This window comes from Bactrocera dorsalis, chromosome 4 (assembly GCF_023373825.1).
Source record: "Bactrocera dorsalis isolate Fly_Bdor chromosome 4, ASM2337382v1, whole genome shotgun sequence".
Classification (NCBI taxonomy): Eukaryota; Metazoa; Arthropoda; class Insecta; order Diptera; family Tephritidae; genus Bactrocera; species Bactrocera dorsalis.
The window spans coordinates 49,987,271-50,002,410 of record NC_064306.1 but is presented as its reverse complement, the minus strand read 5'-3'; the positions used below and the strand labels follow the sequence as shown (position 1 = coordinate 50,002,410).

Sequence of the window (15,140 nt, the reverse complement as noted above, 5' to 3'; positions counted from 1 at the left end):
TTTCACTTTCTTGTGTCGGAAGGAAAGGTGATTTGTTTGTTTGAAATGCGAAATTGCGATAAATGAATTTCAATTTATCAACTTGGAGAATTGGCAAAATGCGCAAGGCTTGAGAATGTAAATATTTGATAATTTTGTGAGAAAGTACACATAGCTATGTATGTACAAGTTGAGAGCATACACGCACTTTCTAATATTAGATTCACAAGGTGGTGAGATATATGGCTGCTTTCGTCTAAAAAAAAAATCACATCAGAAAGCAACGATAAACTTTTAATACATGAAAACCACAATCAAAATATAATGTACGAAAAATTAAATTATTTAGTTTATTTTTTGCGTTAAACGAGTTAGGAGATCCGATCTAGGTGAAATATGCATCGAATTGTTCTTTAATTTGCACATTTTCACAGGCTTCTCTTGAGGCAAATTTTTCATAAGCGAAAATCATTCGCCATAAAAGGAGTACATAGTAATCACTTGACGTAGGGTCCAAAAATATACCAACAAAGCTTCCGGTGCTTCTGGCGATTCACTATCTTGTGGCTCTCATACATCGTGGCTTTTCATTGTATCTAGCGTTATTTTAATGGTTCCAAATGGTTAAATATTTAGCACCTGGGTTATTGACGATTTCCATTGTTTTGTCGATTTTATACTATAGAAAATTGGCCTTCCAGGGCATGTCTAGTGGAAGCACACGCCTACAGAATGGGACTGACAGATCGAGATGTCTGCAAGAAATGTCTAGAGCAAGGCACCAAAGAAACATTGAAGCACCTATTGTACACTTCAACCCGGAGCCTCACAAAATGAAAAACTAGAAGAAGAGTCGATAGTAAGTCAGTAGAAATCACGTCCAGCGCAGGCATCCTGACGAATGATCATTTCTCTTGAACCACGTAAGGTCACTCCATCTAGCATCGCTAAAATCACACAAGACTACCAGATCAACCTAACCTAACCTAACTATATTCTGTGCGAAATCTTATTTTTCTAACACTAAGTTTATTGCGTAACCCATAGGTAGGTATAGATTAAATTTTAGAAAAATAATTAATTGGTTTTTCTAGATCTTATATTATACATATATGTATGTACATATATGCATATAAAGTGTTACCATTTTTCTACTGCGGCGCTTATCGCCAAAGTTTAGCGAATCGAAGGCATTTATTGTTACAGATCGGAATAAATAAAGCCATCTGAGCCTACAAAAAAGTTGTGGTCTAAAACATGGTCACCTAGATTCGAAGTGCTAGTGATGTTGCTACTCGTAAGCAGTTTTCAAAACTAAATGATGAAGAGTACTGTATAGTGATATAAATGATCTCGGAAAAATAATATTTTTAATACAAAGGTTTAGGTAGATTTGACGAGGAAACAATGCGCATGATCAAGAGTCTTGTGATAGAGTCCTGGTCTTAATTACAAAAGTCTTCCAAAGATATCTAATAAGAAAAACGGTTTCTGTTAGCTAAAGACTCAACCAACCCGGAAAAAATTGACAACATTGTCACTACGCCATATTGGTATATACTTAGTAGCCAAACCCCTTAAAATATTTGAACAACGGGCAATTCCCTTGTTTTCCACAACCAAAGAAATAAATTGCATAATTATTTGGCTAAATCAGCTTGCAAAACAAGCGTAAGACAAATGTTTGCATTTAACGAAAGAAACTTAACAAATTTTGTAAACTCTGCAAAAAACACAAATGCGTAAACAAGGAAATACAGGAAATCCAAATTTTCACACACTTGGTTTTGCAAGCGACTGCAGACGTTTAATTGCAATGCGATTGCGCTGACCGCTCGCCAAATGTGTGCGAAAATGCGCACTGATTCAACACCGCCGCAAGGAGCAAGCGTGCGTTTTCGCAAAATTACGACTTGAATTATTTTTTATTTTAATTTTGCTTTTCAAAGCACAACACTTTGCTGCCACGCACGTACACCCAATGGTTGTTGGTGCACACGCACAATGTACAGCAAAGATTGAAAGTTGCACAAGCGAAACGCAGAGAAAAGAGAAATGCAACAGCAAAACAAAGCAACCTCAACAACAGCAATAGTAACAACAACTGCTTGCAATTGGTCGAAACAATGCAGCAGGTGCAGCGATAAGCCGCACATGGAGTTGCCACATTTCACAAGCGGGCGTTTGCATCAAAGTGCACCGTTATATAAAGAATTTCACTACACTGAGCGCTGGCTGCGCTGAGTGGCGACGTTGGGCACCGAGCAAAGCATACAAGCAAGCTGGATCATGCAACAAATCCCGATTGGCATCGACGTGAAAGTCCAAAGAATCGCGCCAACAATTGCAACGCTCATGTGTATTGACTATATATATTATATATTTGTGAGTCTGTATTTATACCATACATAATTTTGCAAGTGAGGTGCACATAATGGCACAACGGCGGAATGGGGAAGGTGCACATGGTACCACGTACCGCCAGCTACACAGCAAACAATGCAAGTCAAGTGATTACGAAGCAGTAATGTTACGTTGCTGCTGAAGAGGGTATGAAGAGGATGCAAAATTCACCCGCACAGCTGTTGGTACGAGCACATTCGAACAACAATGAATTGTTTGTTGTTGGTTTTTAGTAAAAGTTAACTATGCAAAACTTTTGAGTTATTAAAATGAAGAAATCCAATAAAAATAATGGAAATAAAAACATTTGAAGGCAGTGATTCGAAACACAGGTGCAAAGCTTAGCTGTTTTGGCGTCGTGCTTCTTGGATATAAATAATATTAACAAATTATTTGGGTATTTTGGACATAGCTTCATAAAAAAATACGCTATAACGTAGGATGATGCCTTATATAAGTTTTAGGATGTGTTCCAGGTATGCAGACACTTCTTTACCACGCAAGACCATAAAACTTATTGTATTGTTGTATTTCTTATATCATAAAGGGTATAAAGAGATCTTTATCTAGATTCTTATCAGTCAGTTTATATGGTAACTATATATTATAGTGGTATGATATGATAAATATGTTCGGAGATCCTAGTTTTACCTCGGACAATGAGAAAGACTTGATTTCAATAGTTCAGTTTGTATGATAGCTGGACCGATATCGGCGGTTCCGAGAAATGAATAACTCCTTGGTAAGAAAAATACATGTACGAAATTTCAGATCAATAACTCAAAAATATAGAACTATAAATCTCCCGGAACCTTTCTCTTGAACATTCCTAAGGCCGACTCATCAGACAATGTCATTGTCCATGCCCACGCACCATATTGCATGACTAGAATAACGAGGGATTTATAAAATTTTGTATTTGTTCGTCGAGAGAAGACTTTACTTTTAAATTGCCTACTCAGTCCGAAGTAGCAACTGCCGGCAAGAGTGATTATACGTTGGATTTCGGCGACATAGCGGGAACTCCAAAAATTTACGGAGGTGCGGTCCGAAGTGAAACAATATGTCATTATAAGTTTTGTCATCTCAAAGACAGCGATTTCGAAATTAACGACCATCCGCCTTAAGAAAGGTCAACAACAGTCGAAGACGGTGAACTGGAGACGTTGCCCAATGAGGGTCCGTGTGAAACGTAAAAAGAGCTTATTTCAGCATTGGAAGTCACCCGCCAAGCCATTAAAAAAATACATGGGCTGGAATTGATTCCGATACAAGGAACTTAGGTACAATATGATTTGAAACCAAGAGATTTGAACCTCGCCTTTTCAACTGTGATCAATAGCTCCTACGACAAAAAAGAAAGGATTTTCGTCATAGAATCGTAACGGGTGATAAGAAATGGATTCATTACAGGAATCCAAAGAAAATAATATAATTTCCCCTGTGAAAGTTATGCAGTGTGGTTGGTGTGACCAGGTCGGCTTTATTTATGATGAAATACTGAAACCAAACACAAATTTCCCATCAATGTGGAACGGTATCGACCTCAATTGATGCCATGGAGCTGAGCACTTGGCGAAAAGTGCCCTCAATACCAGGAGAGACAGGAAAGGCACGAAAAAGACATACTGCTGCATGACAACGCTAGGCTTCATGTTGCCTAACCATTAAAATATACCGGAAAATGCTTCAATGAGAAATCCTACATCACCCACCATATTCTCCAGGTGCTACACTGTTCGATTACCATTTGTTTCGTTGGATGACACAAGGTCTGGCTAAGAAACAGTTCCACTCACAAGACTAATCGAAAAATAGCTTGATTCTTGGATAGCATGACAAGATGAACAGTTTTACCGAAATGGTAATTAATCTTTGCCAATGTAACTAACGATGGACAATTCATCGAATAATTCATTCGACACCATTTCCTTACAATACAATTCTATTATTATTAAAGTAAACAGGGAGAACTTAGTTGCGCGTCTAATATTGTTTATTAATAAAGACCCGCTTTATAGAATTCAGCAAATGCTTACAAAATATAAAAAAAAAAAATCAAGAAATAAAAAAAATTCTGAATTTATGAGAAAAGTTTTGATATATTCTTACTTTATATAGGAAAATAACAAACTTTTGCAGTGTTTGCCTTTAGTTTTTGGTTGTGCAGTTTAAGCCTGTTTCTGCCCACAAATCAAACCATAATTCGCATATGATGTATGTATGTATGCATATAACTTCAGGTACTATACACAAAAAGACAAACTCAAACAGCTTTACCGCACCTTTTCAGGCGCCTTGCTTGGTGTGCTTCTTTCAAGTCAACTGTGTGCTTGCCTAAATTTACGTTTACAGGTTTTCCTTTATGAGCAATATATATATATATATATATTTTTCAATTTTAGATTTCTACCTTTTTTATATTTTTTCTTATTGCAATTTTTTACGACTTAAAGGTAGGTCTTTTGCGCTGTGAAGGACGTTCAGCATGTGCCATATATATCATATGTGTGTGCTTATTTGCGTTACATGTTGTGGTTTGATGGCGTTTTTTGTATGAATATTTTGACATTTTGACGATGTGGCGAATGCGGGTTTCGTTTTTGTCTCGGTTCTGCAATTTTGTGCAGGAATGCGGTGCTTGGCTACACCTTCTTTTGGTTCGGTTGCTTTGATTTTTATTTGGTTGTTTCTACAAATCGAGCAAGTGTTTACGGAATTGTTGCAAATTACTTTTGGCAAGACATTTTGTAACCATTTCTGTTCAGAATATGTAGGTATATATATCGAAAAATATAGTCATTAGGTGCACTGGCAGTTAGAAAAAGCTTTTGATAATGCTTAAGTGATATTAAGCTTTAAAATCTTTATTTGTGCCCTAAAATTATCAAAATATGCTTTAAAATTAATTGACGTAACTGGTGTAACGAACTGGCTTTGTACATAGAGAATGTTGTTTTTTTATTTTTGTAACTTTAACATTATATTTGAAAAAAAAAAATGCATTACACACCTTTCAAATTGTCAAAAAATGATAACGTGTATTTGGAAGAAAAAAAATTACAGTTTTCATGAAATTTTAGGTCCCGTGGTTTGATGGCGTTTTTTGCAGGAAGTTTTAGGTTTTCAGAAACCTTTTTTCTGAGTTAGTCTCCTAAGACTAAGGAAAATATCCCTAATTTGCTTGGAAAAATATGCAAGAAAATTGTCTTGTAAGCCTAAAACCATACTCAACAAAATAAAAATAAAAAAACAGCCCTAAAATTATTTATAGAAAATATTTTAGAAGAGATTTGATTTAAATTTAATAAAGAAGAACTCAAAAATATTTGAACACTATTGATATCCTCCCTTAAAATTATATGAAGTATAAAATTCGCAGGCATTTTGATCTAATTTGTTCCCCATTGCAACAAAAAATATTTACTTAACTACAACATTATTGCTACTTGAAATATTTTCAACAGATTCTGCCAAGTATGCCTCATGTCCACATAACAGCGAAATTCAACTCAAAACTAACAGAAGTTCGTCGCTCAAGTCTTTTGTAACAGTTTACAGTTATTCAAGCTGAATGTGCTAGTTATACATACATATATCACAGTCATTTATTCGAAGTTTTAAATATACATATGTAGCCGCTAATTATTACATTAAAAAATTAAAAGAAACTTACCTGCACTGTGACAATACCGCTGAGGCTCATTAAATTGTCGACAAAACTGCAACAGAAATAGAAACAGAAACAGATTAGTAAACTAAATTAATTAAATGCTATTTTTAATTACTACTTAAGCTATTTTATACGTGTATACTTTAATATGACAAATTGTCAAGCTGTTTTTGCGCGCATTTTAGCACAAAAACAACAAAATATAATTTCGTGTTAAATAATTCGGTGCAACAGTTGCGTTGCGCTTCTGAAAGCAAGGCTGCTAAAAACAAAAAAATAAAAATAAAAAACATGTAATTACTTAAATCGCTTGTGATTCGACCAACATGAGGGAGGTTATGGAAAAATTGTGGCGGAAGGCTTTTGATGTACACACACATACTTGTTGCTGTTGGTGGATAATGGCGCTAGCAGTGCGCTACCTTAAAGTTGCTCAGTTGATGGAGTGTGCAGGCGATTTCAAGTTATAGTTGATGTTAATGATCATGATGATGATGATGATGATAATGAGGAGGGTAAGCAATTGACCCACATTCTCAGCGCTCAAGAAAATGCTGATTGTAATGCAAAAGCGAGCAAGCAAGGCATGCACTTGCGGCTGGAAAGCCACAGCCTCAGCCGCAGTGAAAAATCTAACTGAAGCAAGTTGAAAAATTAAATCCAAAACAGCGCAAAACAACGAAAAAAAAGAAGCTGAATAAGCTATAACACAAAACGTTGCTGGGAAAAAATTGCAAAAACTTGGCAACAAAATTATTTCGAGACGAAAAACACTAAGCTCGCTTAATGCCATTTTTAGTTTTTGCTTGTTTTTGTATTTCCCCATTTTTTTCGTTTCACTTAGCGTCTTGCTTGTTGTTGCAGCTTCTTCCGCCCGCTGGTTTTCCTGTTTGATGTTGCTGCGCCGGAGCGTCAGCGGTGTTTTCTGTACTGTTTGCCAAGTACTCTAACTTCTATTGCCATTTTGATTTCGTTATTTTACTTTTTACTGCCATAACGAATGCTCTGTGATTATGCAACAGCGCAGCAAGCAAGCAACAAAAACAACTACATGGAAAACAAGCACAGTTATCTGCGGAATTGCATCGGCGAACGTGATGCACGTTACCCAGCAAATAGTCATGGAAATCGTAAAAACTAAGGCAACAACAAAAACAACATGTACATTAGTGGCCAACAAATAACAGCAACTAAGCACCATTGTTACAACAAATATGCAATTACTGTAGCAACTCAAAGGAGTGGAAAAAATGCAATGAAATACACATACACAGTTATACATATGTACTTACATTACATTACATTACTTACATTTACGTACACATGTACTATAAAGAAAAGCTTTGAAACTTAACCAAAACCATTGAAGACTAAAAATCTACCAACACTAGTTTAAATTAATAAACAAGTAAGGAATGGTTCGGGTGCAACCGAACATTTTATACTCTTGAAACTTCCAAGAATCAAAGCCATTTCTCCGACAGATGTCATCAAAAAATTCCCAAAAAAAAAATTTGTTTATACACTCTAGGATATACCTCATGATATGTGAAAAAGTTCTATTGTAGAATAAAAATTTCTATGAAAAAAAAAAATGTGAAAAAACAGGTCAGATTACCCTACTGACCCCTTAATGTACCCCAAATATCCCAATCTCATGGAGTAAAGTGCACCAGATGTTCGAAAACTCTGATATTAGTTATATGGGGTAGGTGAAGTTTTCGTCCATTTAGGCATAAAAATGCACGCATCGTAATTTTTATTGAGATAACACAAACATTAGCCCATATATCCAGCATAAAGTCACCCGGAAATTCGAAAATCTTTAAATTAGATATATTTGGGCTCAGGGAGGGATTGATCTGCTTCAACCCATTTTTTGATATACCGAGAAACTATTGTCAGGAAAGGATTCTTTCTGAGGTTCAATTGTACTCGTATATCCTACACATTGCATGATAAATATTTTCGAAAAAGTCAAAGCTATAAGGAAAGTTTTGGTTGTAAGGTCGCATACCTTAAAACAAATATTAGTGCAAATTTGTATCCCGTTATATTAATTCCTTTTTGATTTTTATAGAGGAAAGTGAAATAATCAAAATCAATAATTGTATTATATACCATCTCATACCATTTATAACGTCTCTGGCGTATTTAGTTATTGACTTATTTCGCTTTTAGTAGTTTTGGGTTTATCATCCGATATGACCCATTTTCACACCATCTATGAAATCGTAATTTCTTTTGTACAAAGAAACCCGCACAACAAGTTTTCTCAGTTTTTACTCAACGAACGGACCGACAGACAGACTGTAACCCGGATATCAACTTTTCTCCTATAAAAACTGATAAAAGAATAAATATATCAAAATACATAACATTCGAAGACTCGAAAAATTCGTTAACTTGAACATGCTTGGTTTTCATTAGTTCGTGTTTTCGCGAGTGCACTGTATTGTGTCATTTTTGCACCACAGAGACCAAAAACAAACATGTGTACATATGTAGTATATTGCAAGGTTATTTTCTGCTGCTGATGCCTAATAAATATTCCTGGATTCCGTTCAATGTATAATTTACGAAAGTTTAGCAAGAACTAAACACGTAAATGGCTCACCTCTACATTTGTTGTTTCTTATAGTCAATAGCATTTACGCTGTAATCCTCTCTGGCATGAAATCCTTACAGTATTATTATTTTTATAACACAACACATTTCTTAACTTTCAACTTTTAATACACAATTTTACAATTTTACACACTTTAATTTTATTATTATTACTATTATTATATCTATTACTCTACCCACTATTGCCATTTGCTTTCTTTTCGCTATTTTATACGAAATTTAAAACACGTTGCTTTTCATATTTTAACAAACTTCTGTTTCAATTTAACTTTTTATCCACATTCAGTATACACATATTTTCATACATTTACACCAACTATTTGCACAAATTTCCACTTTTTAAACACACTAAATTTGTTTATTTCTTTAAGTAATTACTGAATTTACTCTGATACGCACTTTTTCTTAATGAAACGTGTTTTTGCCGGCACAATACAAGTAACGGCACACACTCAGTGCATTTGCATGCATTGCCTACGGTTGCGCTGAGTATCATTCTCTTGCTCTCATTTAGTTTATTGCATTTGATTTTGGACGAAAGTTACAGTTGTTTTTTTGTTTTGCATGCTTGTGCATTTGCATGCATTGCCTACGGTAGCGCTGAGAACCATTCTCCTGATCTTTTATATTTGATTTTAAACAGTTGTAACTTTTGTGTTTTGTTTGTTTTTTTCTTGCTTGTGCCAAACGAAAGTGCTGGTATATAAATTTACTTGAAAAAGAGAATATTTGCTTAAAGAGCAATCAAACATATTTTGTTACTGCGTTGTTTATTCATTTAACGTAATATTTAAGAGAAGACTGTTTGTGAATTTCGTAAGTATGTATGTACATATGTATTTTGAGGTTGCCAAAATAATTGAAATTTAATGCCGTCATATAATTGTGATGTGTGAAAAGCATTTATAGCTAATATTTGTACATATGTATGGGTAAGAAATTATTCCTGAAATGTCATGAACAGTGTTTAGAAATAGGAAAATGTATGTACTTATATCTAAACAAGTAAGAAAGAGCTAAGTACTTTTGCAACATGCAAGAAACAAAGCCAGGGAAATACAAATAATTGGCCGATATATCCAGCATAAAGTCACCTGGGAGTTCAAAAATCTTAATATTAGATATATGGAGGCTCAGGAAAGTGCCGACCTGATTCAACCCATTTTTTATACACAGAATTACTATTGTTAGGGAACACACATTTAATGATATTTTCGGTCAAAAGTCAACTATAGATACATATTCGGTGTCTAGGGTCTTGAACAGTTTTGGAATTATTACTGCAAAATTGTATTCGGTTATATTTAATACTTATTGATTTGTGTACAGGAAAGTGAAAGAATCAAAGGGAATATAAAATTGTATTATATGAGAAGTAGGCGTCACTGTAGACCGAGAACATTTTCAAAGAAAATACAATGCGAGAATTTATTTCGGAATAATTTAGATTCTCAAAATAAAAATCGTTACCATGACCTTGAAATTTACAATCACTAATACCCACTATTGGCATCCCGAACTTTGGAGTTTGTTTATATATTAATAGTTTTGTTCAATTTTATCCATTGCAAGCTTTTAAAAATCTTTTCGCCAGCTTTCACGCATAAATAACGACTCTACGCCCTTTTCTAGGTCACTCTAGGGTACCACGACATCAAAACTGTACTTAATGCACACATTGTATGGAGAATTCGCAGCAAAATTGCGACAGCAGCTAATCAAGTTTTATGCCCGTAATTTAGATGACGAAACAAAAGCTTTCTGTAAAGCATTTTAATGTCAAGCAACAACACTCAAGTGCACTCCAACGAACACATACATATGTAACACTCAAACACTTTAATGGCGAATAGCTATAGGTTGTATTCAAATATCGAGTCAAGTATGAAAATGTTCACATCATTTACAACAATGCTGCCGTACGGCCTAATGAAATGTAAATTACAGGGGCGATCACAAGGTGTCACACCTCCATGCCAGCCTACTTGATCATCGGTGCACTCGGTGGCAAGCAGCAATTAACAACAGCACGAGAGCAGCGCTCGAATAATAGAGAACACTACTGGCTGCCAGTCTGTCTATACGGCTGTTGGCTGTCTGGCAGTCTGGCTGTCTAGTACTGCCTTGTAGGGCAACGCTGCAACAATGGACAGCGCCTGCGACAACATCAAACGGGCAAAGATTTGCGTCTTGTCGCCAAATTGAGTGACTTAAGTGGGATGCACAACAATGTCAACGAGCATGTGTGTGAGTGTGCGTTCACCTACTAATACTAGTGCAACTAACTAATGGGCAGATGCGGTTTATGTGTGTGTATATGTAGATTTGTAATTTGCCATTGGCCATTGTGGTCTTTGTGATTTAAAAAATATGTAAGTATATACATTAAGGGAAACGGCAGCAATGTTGCGCACACACACAAATACACCGATCAACCTAGATAATTGGAGCAATTTGCATGTCGCCGTTGCCATTGAGTCGTGACGTGGTTGCTTCTTTCCATTGCAAAACTGCTCATACTCGTACAAACACATCAAATAGGTAGGTTTATAGGTATGTGGCGCGCTGGTGGCTTAGTTTCCTTTCCCTACGAGCTAAATAATTTTGCATTATTTTTTCAGGCCTTTGGTTTTTGTTTTTTTGCTTTTGCATACTCCACTTTTGTCGCGGCGATTGAGTGTGCGGGTATCTGGCTATCGGTTTTTAGTCACACAGCGGTAATGTGGCTAGCCGTTGAGACTGTGTCAGTAGTTCTATACAATTATTGACATTTACGGTCGGCGGTTAAATGAAAAAACAAAAATGGGTTAAAAAGGGAAAAATTAGGTAAACTGCAATATATAAAGCGAGACCGAAGATTTTGTTTTAGATTTGAGGTGAAACTATTTATACAAATATTTTTAGTAATTAATAAACTGAATATTGAAAATGACTTTTGACAACATATTATCTTCCCTAAAAACTCGTATTTTATGAATAAATTTACACTTCGTAATAGCTTAAAAAATCGAAATTATTTTCAAAATTCGTATACACCCGATCATCTATCATATCTTGAGAAATACATTTAAGAAATAGGTCGATCGGTCCAACCGTTTCGGAGAAATTCTCTTAAGAAGAGTTGAAAATGTTTCGATCAGAGTGCGAAGTGTTCGTTGATTCTCGAATACGACCGAGGTCGTCGACGAAGCTCTTTCGATTGCTTGTTACTATGAGCAAAAAATAATAAAACTTTGTTTATAATTTTAAAATTTTTAATTCAAAGTCCCACTTGGCCTCAATACAACGTTTTTTTTCCAATCCTCGAAACAGTTGTTAAAGTCAATTTCCGGAATAGCCTTTAATACGTGTAACGATTTACGTTTAATATTTTCGCTTGGCTCAAAATGTTTTAGGCGGAGCTTTCGTTAGAGTTTGCTGAATAGCCAGAAGTGACATAGAACTAAATCAGGTGAATAAGGTGATTGCGGCACGATATTGGTTGAAAGTTTGGCGAAAAAATCACGAAGAATCTGTGCAGTATGCGATAGTGCATTATTGTGGCGCCAAAAGCAAGAGTTGTCGGTCTACGTATATAACTCCGACATCTTTTTACGAATATGTTCGCGCAAACGACGTATAACACTCAAATAGTATTCCCTGTTGACGGTTTTGTGACCACACCTCGATAACCGAAGAAAACTGTGAAGATAACCTTGATTTTTGATCAGCTTTGACGATATTCGGCCGCTTGATTGTCTGTTTCCGGGTCGTCAGCATAGCTTCTCAGCATATTTAAGAATACATTTTTTTCTTAGCTGCCGGTGTTTCTTTCTTTAGCTTAATAACACTCAAACACAACAAAAATGGGAAAGCAAAGTCGGACAAAGCAGTGCAGTTTATTGCTATAAGAAAAAAATATATTTCAATTGCATAACCAAATCCAAGTGAGTATTACGTAATATTTTTTAAAAATTATAATTACGCCCTAACCATACTAATTACATAAATGCAGAGGTATACATACAAAAATATATTAATTAGTAGCACGGGCAATGTAGATTAATATCAAACAGCTGGGAAAAAATATCACATAATTACAGTGATTGCCAATGGAGTTAAGCATGAAAAAATGCGCTGTCGGTGGCACTGGCGGCAAATTTTTTAGTAATTATTTCGCAAGAAGCTCAAACTGGTTGTGCGTTTTTGGATTTTTTATTTTATATACACACACATAAAAATTTAACTCATTGGCATTAGTAAAAACAGCAGATCAAAGCAATGTCGTTGGGTTGGATAAAATCTACTTTGAATTTGTTCTCAAAAGAGACTGAGTAATAACAGTTAGAACAATAATTTAATATATATGCAAAAATATGGATATCTGTGAGAGCGAAATGCTCAAAACCAAAAAATTATTTTAAGAGTTTAGATTAACACAGAGACAAGTCTTATTTCTAATTACCTTTTGGTAATAAAATTTTATCAGGAGATTTTTATTGCTTTAGCGCTAGTATGCAATTAGTAATTTTGAAAGAGTCAAAGAGGTGTGCTCGGCATGAGTTTCAATTTCACTCTGCCATATTCATATACATATATTGCAAATGTATATTTTTAATTACTTAACTTATGCAATAACAACCATTAAGTTTTCAAAATGCTGAAACTGTATAATTATAGCGAAATGAAATGTAAAATAAATATAAAAAAATAAGAGGTGAACATATTAATTACTTACAAAGTGTTGGTCACCTCAAGTGTATGCGGCTCAGTGAATAGCGGCAACGCCTCGGACATAAATTGCGTTGTACAAATAGCAAATACACGTAATTACTATGTTAGGCCTATCGCTTACACTTACACTTGCGATTGTTTGTAGATTTGTATGTTTGCGTTTTACTTCGTTTCATAATGCTAAAGGAAGTAAAACCAGCAATAACAATGGAAATATGAAATTAACCACCACAACCAACAGCCTTGCAATAAATAATGACAATATTTCATTTCCCACGTCATCATAATTATCATCAGCCTCGCCGGCACACCGGTATGGCACATAACACATACGCCCCGGTGTCCAGCTACACAACAGTTGGCAGTAATTGTGACTCATTCACCACGCTGGCTAATTAATGAAGTCTTTTTGCAAAATACGCATTTAATTAGTGGTGGCGCAACGGTCTTAGTGCAGAGTGAAGACCACGAAGTCGTGGAAAATAGTAAAATCAGTCGCGGTTGCGTCGGCGCAGTGCGTTCGCATGGTTGAGTAAACAATTTAAAGATGTTATTTGTGCGCTATCTAACGCTGAAACTGTTGACTAACTGGAAACAATACTAATTTTCTTTTAGTATAAATTTCGGATAACTTTTTTGTGTATTTTTTGCCAAAACTTGCAGTAACTTATGTAACAACAGTGCCTATATTTTTATTATTTACTTTTATTTTCAGTTTTTTGTTGCAAAAGTAAACCGAAACTATAAACTATTGATGTTTAAATATATTAAATCTCATCCAAAGGTGATGCTTAAACGTAAAGCTTGTGAATGCTTCAATAATCAATTGTGTATTCAATTTTTGCTTTTATGCAAATTTTATGACAAAAATTGAAATGCTTTAAATGCAACTTTTGTGAAAATTATGTAAATAAATGTTTATATTTTTTTGAAAGCTTAACGAAATGCTTAAATAATACAGCATTTTATTATTGGCACTCATTAATATGCAGTGAATAATGAAAATGTTACAGTCAATTCATAATAAAATTTGGAAGGGAAGTAGAAGGAAATAATAAAAATTTGTTACTATTGGAAATTCAAATTGATATCGTTAACAAAATATAAAGTTAGTTATGTAATACGAATTATTTTAAACACGGTGTGAGAAAAAAACGCCCGGAAATTGTTATTACGTTCCCCGGATAAATGATATTACAAAAATATGTACTTTGCTAAGTTGGTAGCACTGTCCTTAAACCAAAAAATGGCACCGTAAACAAGTCTCTTTGGACATGCTTGATCGTGCGAATTCCGATGCCACATTCATAGAGAGCATTATAACTGCCGACGAAAACGGCCGGAATTGTGGAAGAACAATTTTTAGTGGATCGAAGAAATAAAAAAAAAGAAATCGTTGAAGGAGATGAAGGCCATCCCAAAAAATTCTTATGAAAAGTGTTTCGAAGACTCAAAAAATCGTTGGCATAAGTGTATTTCATGTAGTGGAGATTACATGGAATATTTAAATATTCTGTGATTTATTTACAATTTTTGGACACTTTTTTGTCACAGTATACAGTTTAAGGCTCTATTTTTGAAGATGGATTGCAAAAAAAATCCAAATGACATTTACAGAAAACTTGGATATATTTTGCACTTGAATACATCACTCTCTTTACGACGTAGTCGACTTAAGGGATTACATGGATTTATGGATTCCAAAAAATCCTTTTTTTTATTTTCTTATTAAGTTTTACAACAC

The 15,140-nt window shown here is 34.8% G+C and overlaps 1 protein-coding gene across 6 annotated transcripts in view; it reads right to left on the bottom strand.

Annotated features, from left to right (window-relative positions):
• Positions 1 to 15,140, bottom strand: part of LOC105222794 (uncharacterized protein DDB_G0284459) — a 482,380-nt gene that overhangs the window by 38,589 nt on the left and 428,651 nt on the right. For 4 of the 6 annotated variants that reach the window (XM_049454104.1, XM_049454100.1, XM_049454106.1 and 1 more), the window contains one exon: positions 6,059 to 6,104. The exons of 1 other annotated variant lie outside the window; for it this stretch is intronic. The gene's annotated coding sequence lies outside the window, so the exon portion shown is untranslated. Of the gene's footprint in view, positions 1 to 6,058; positions 6,105 to 8,672; positions 9,142 to 15,140 lie in introns of those variants that run through there. One more of the 6 variants, XM_049454101.1, reaches the window with a different exon arrangement.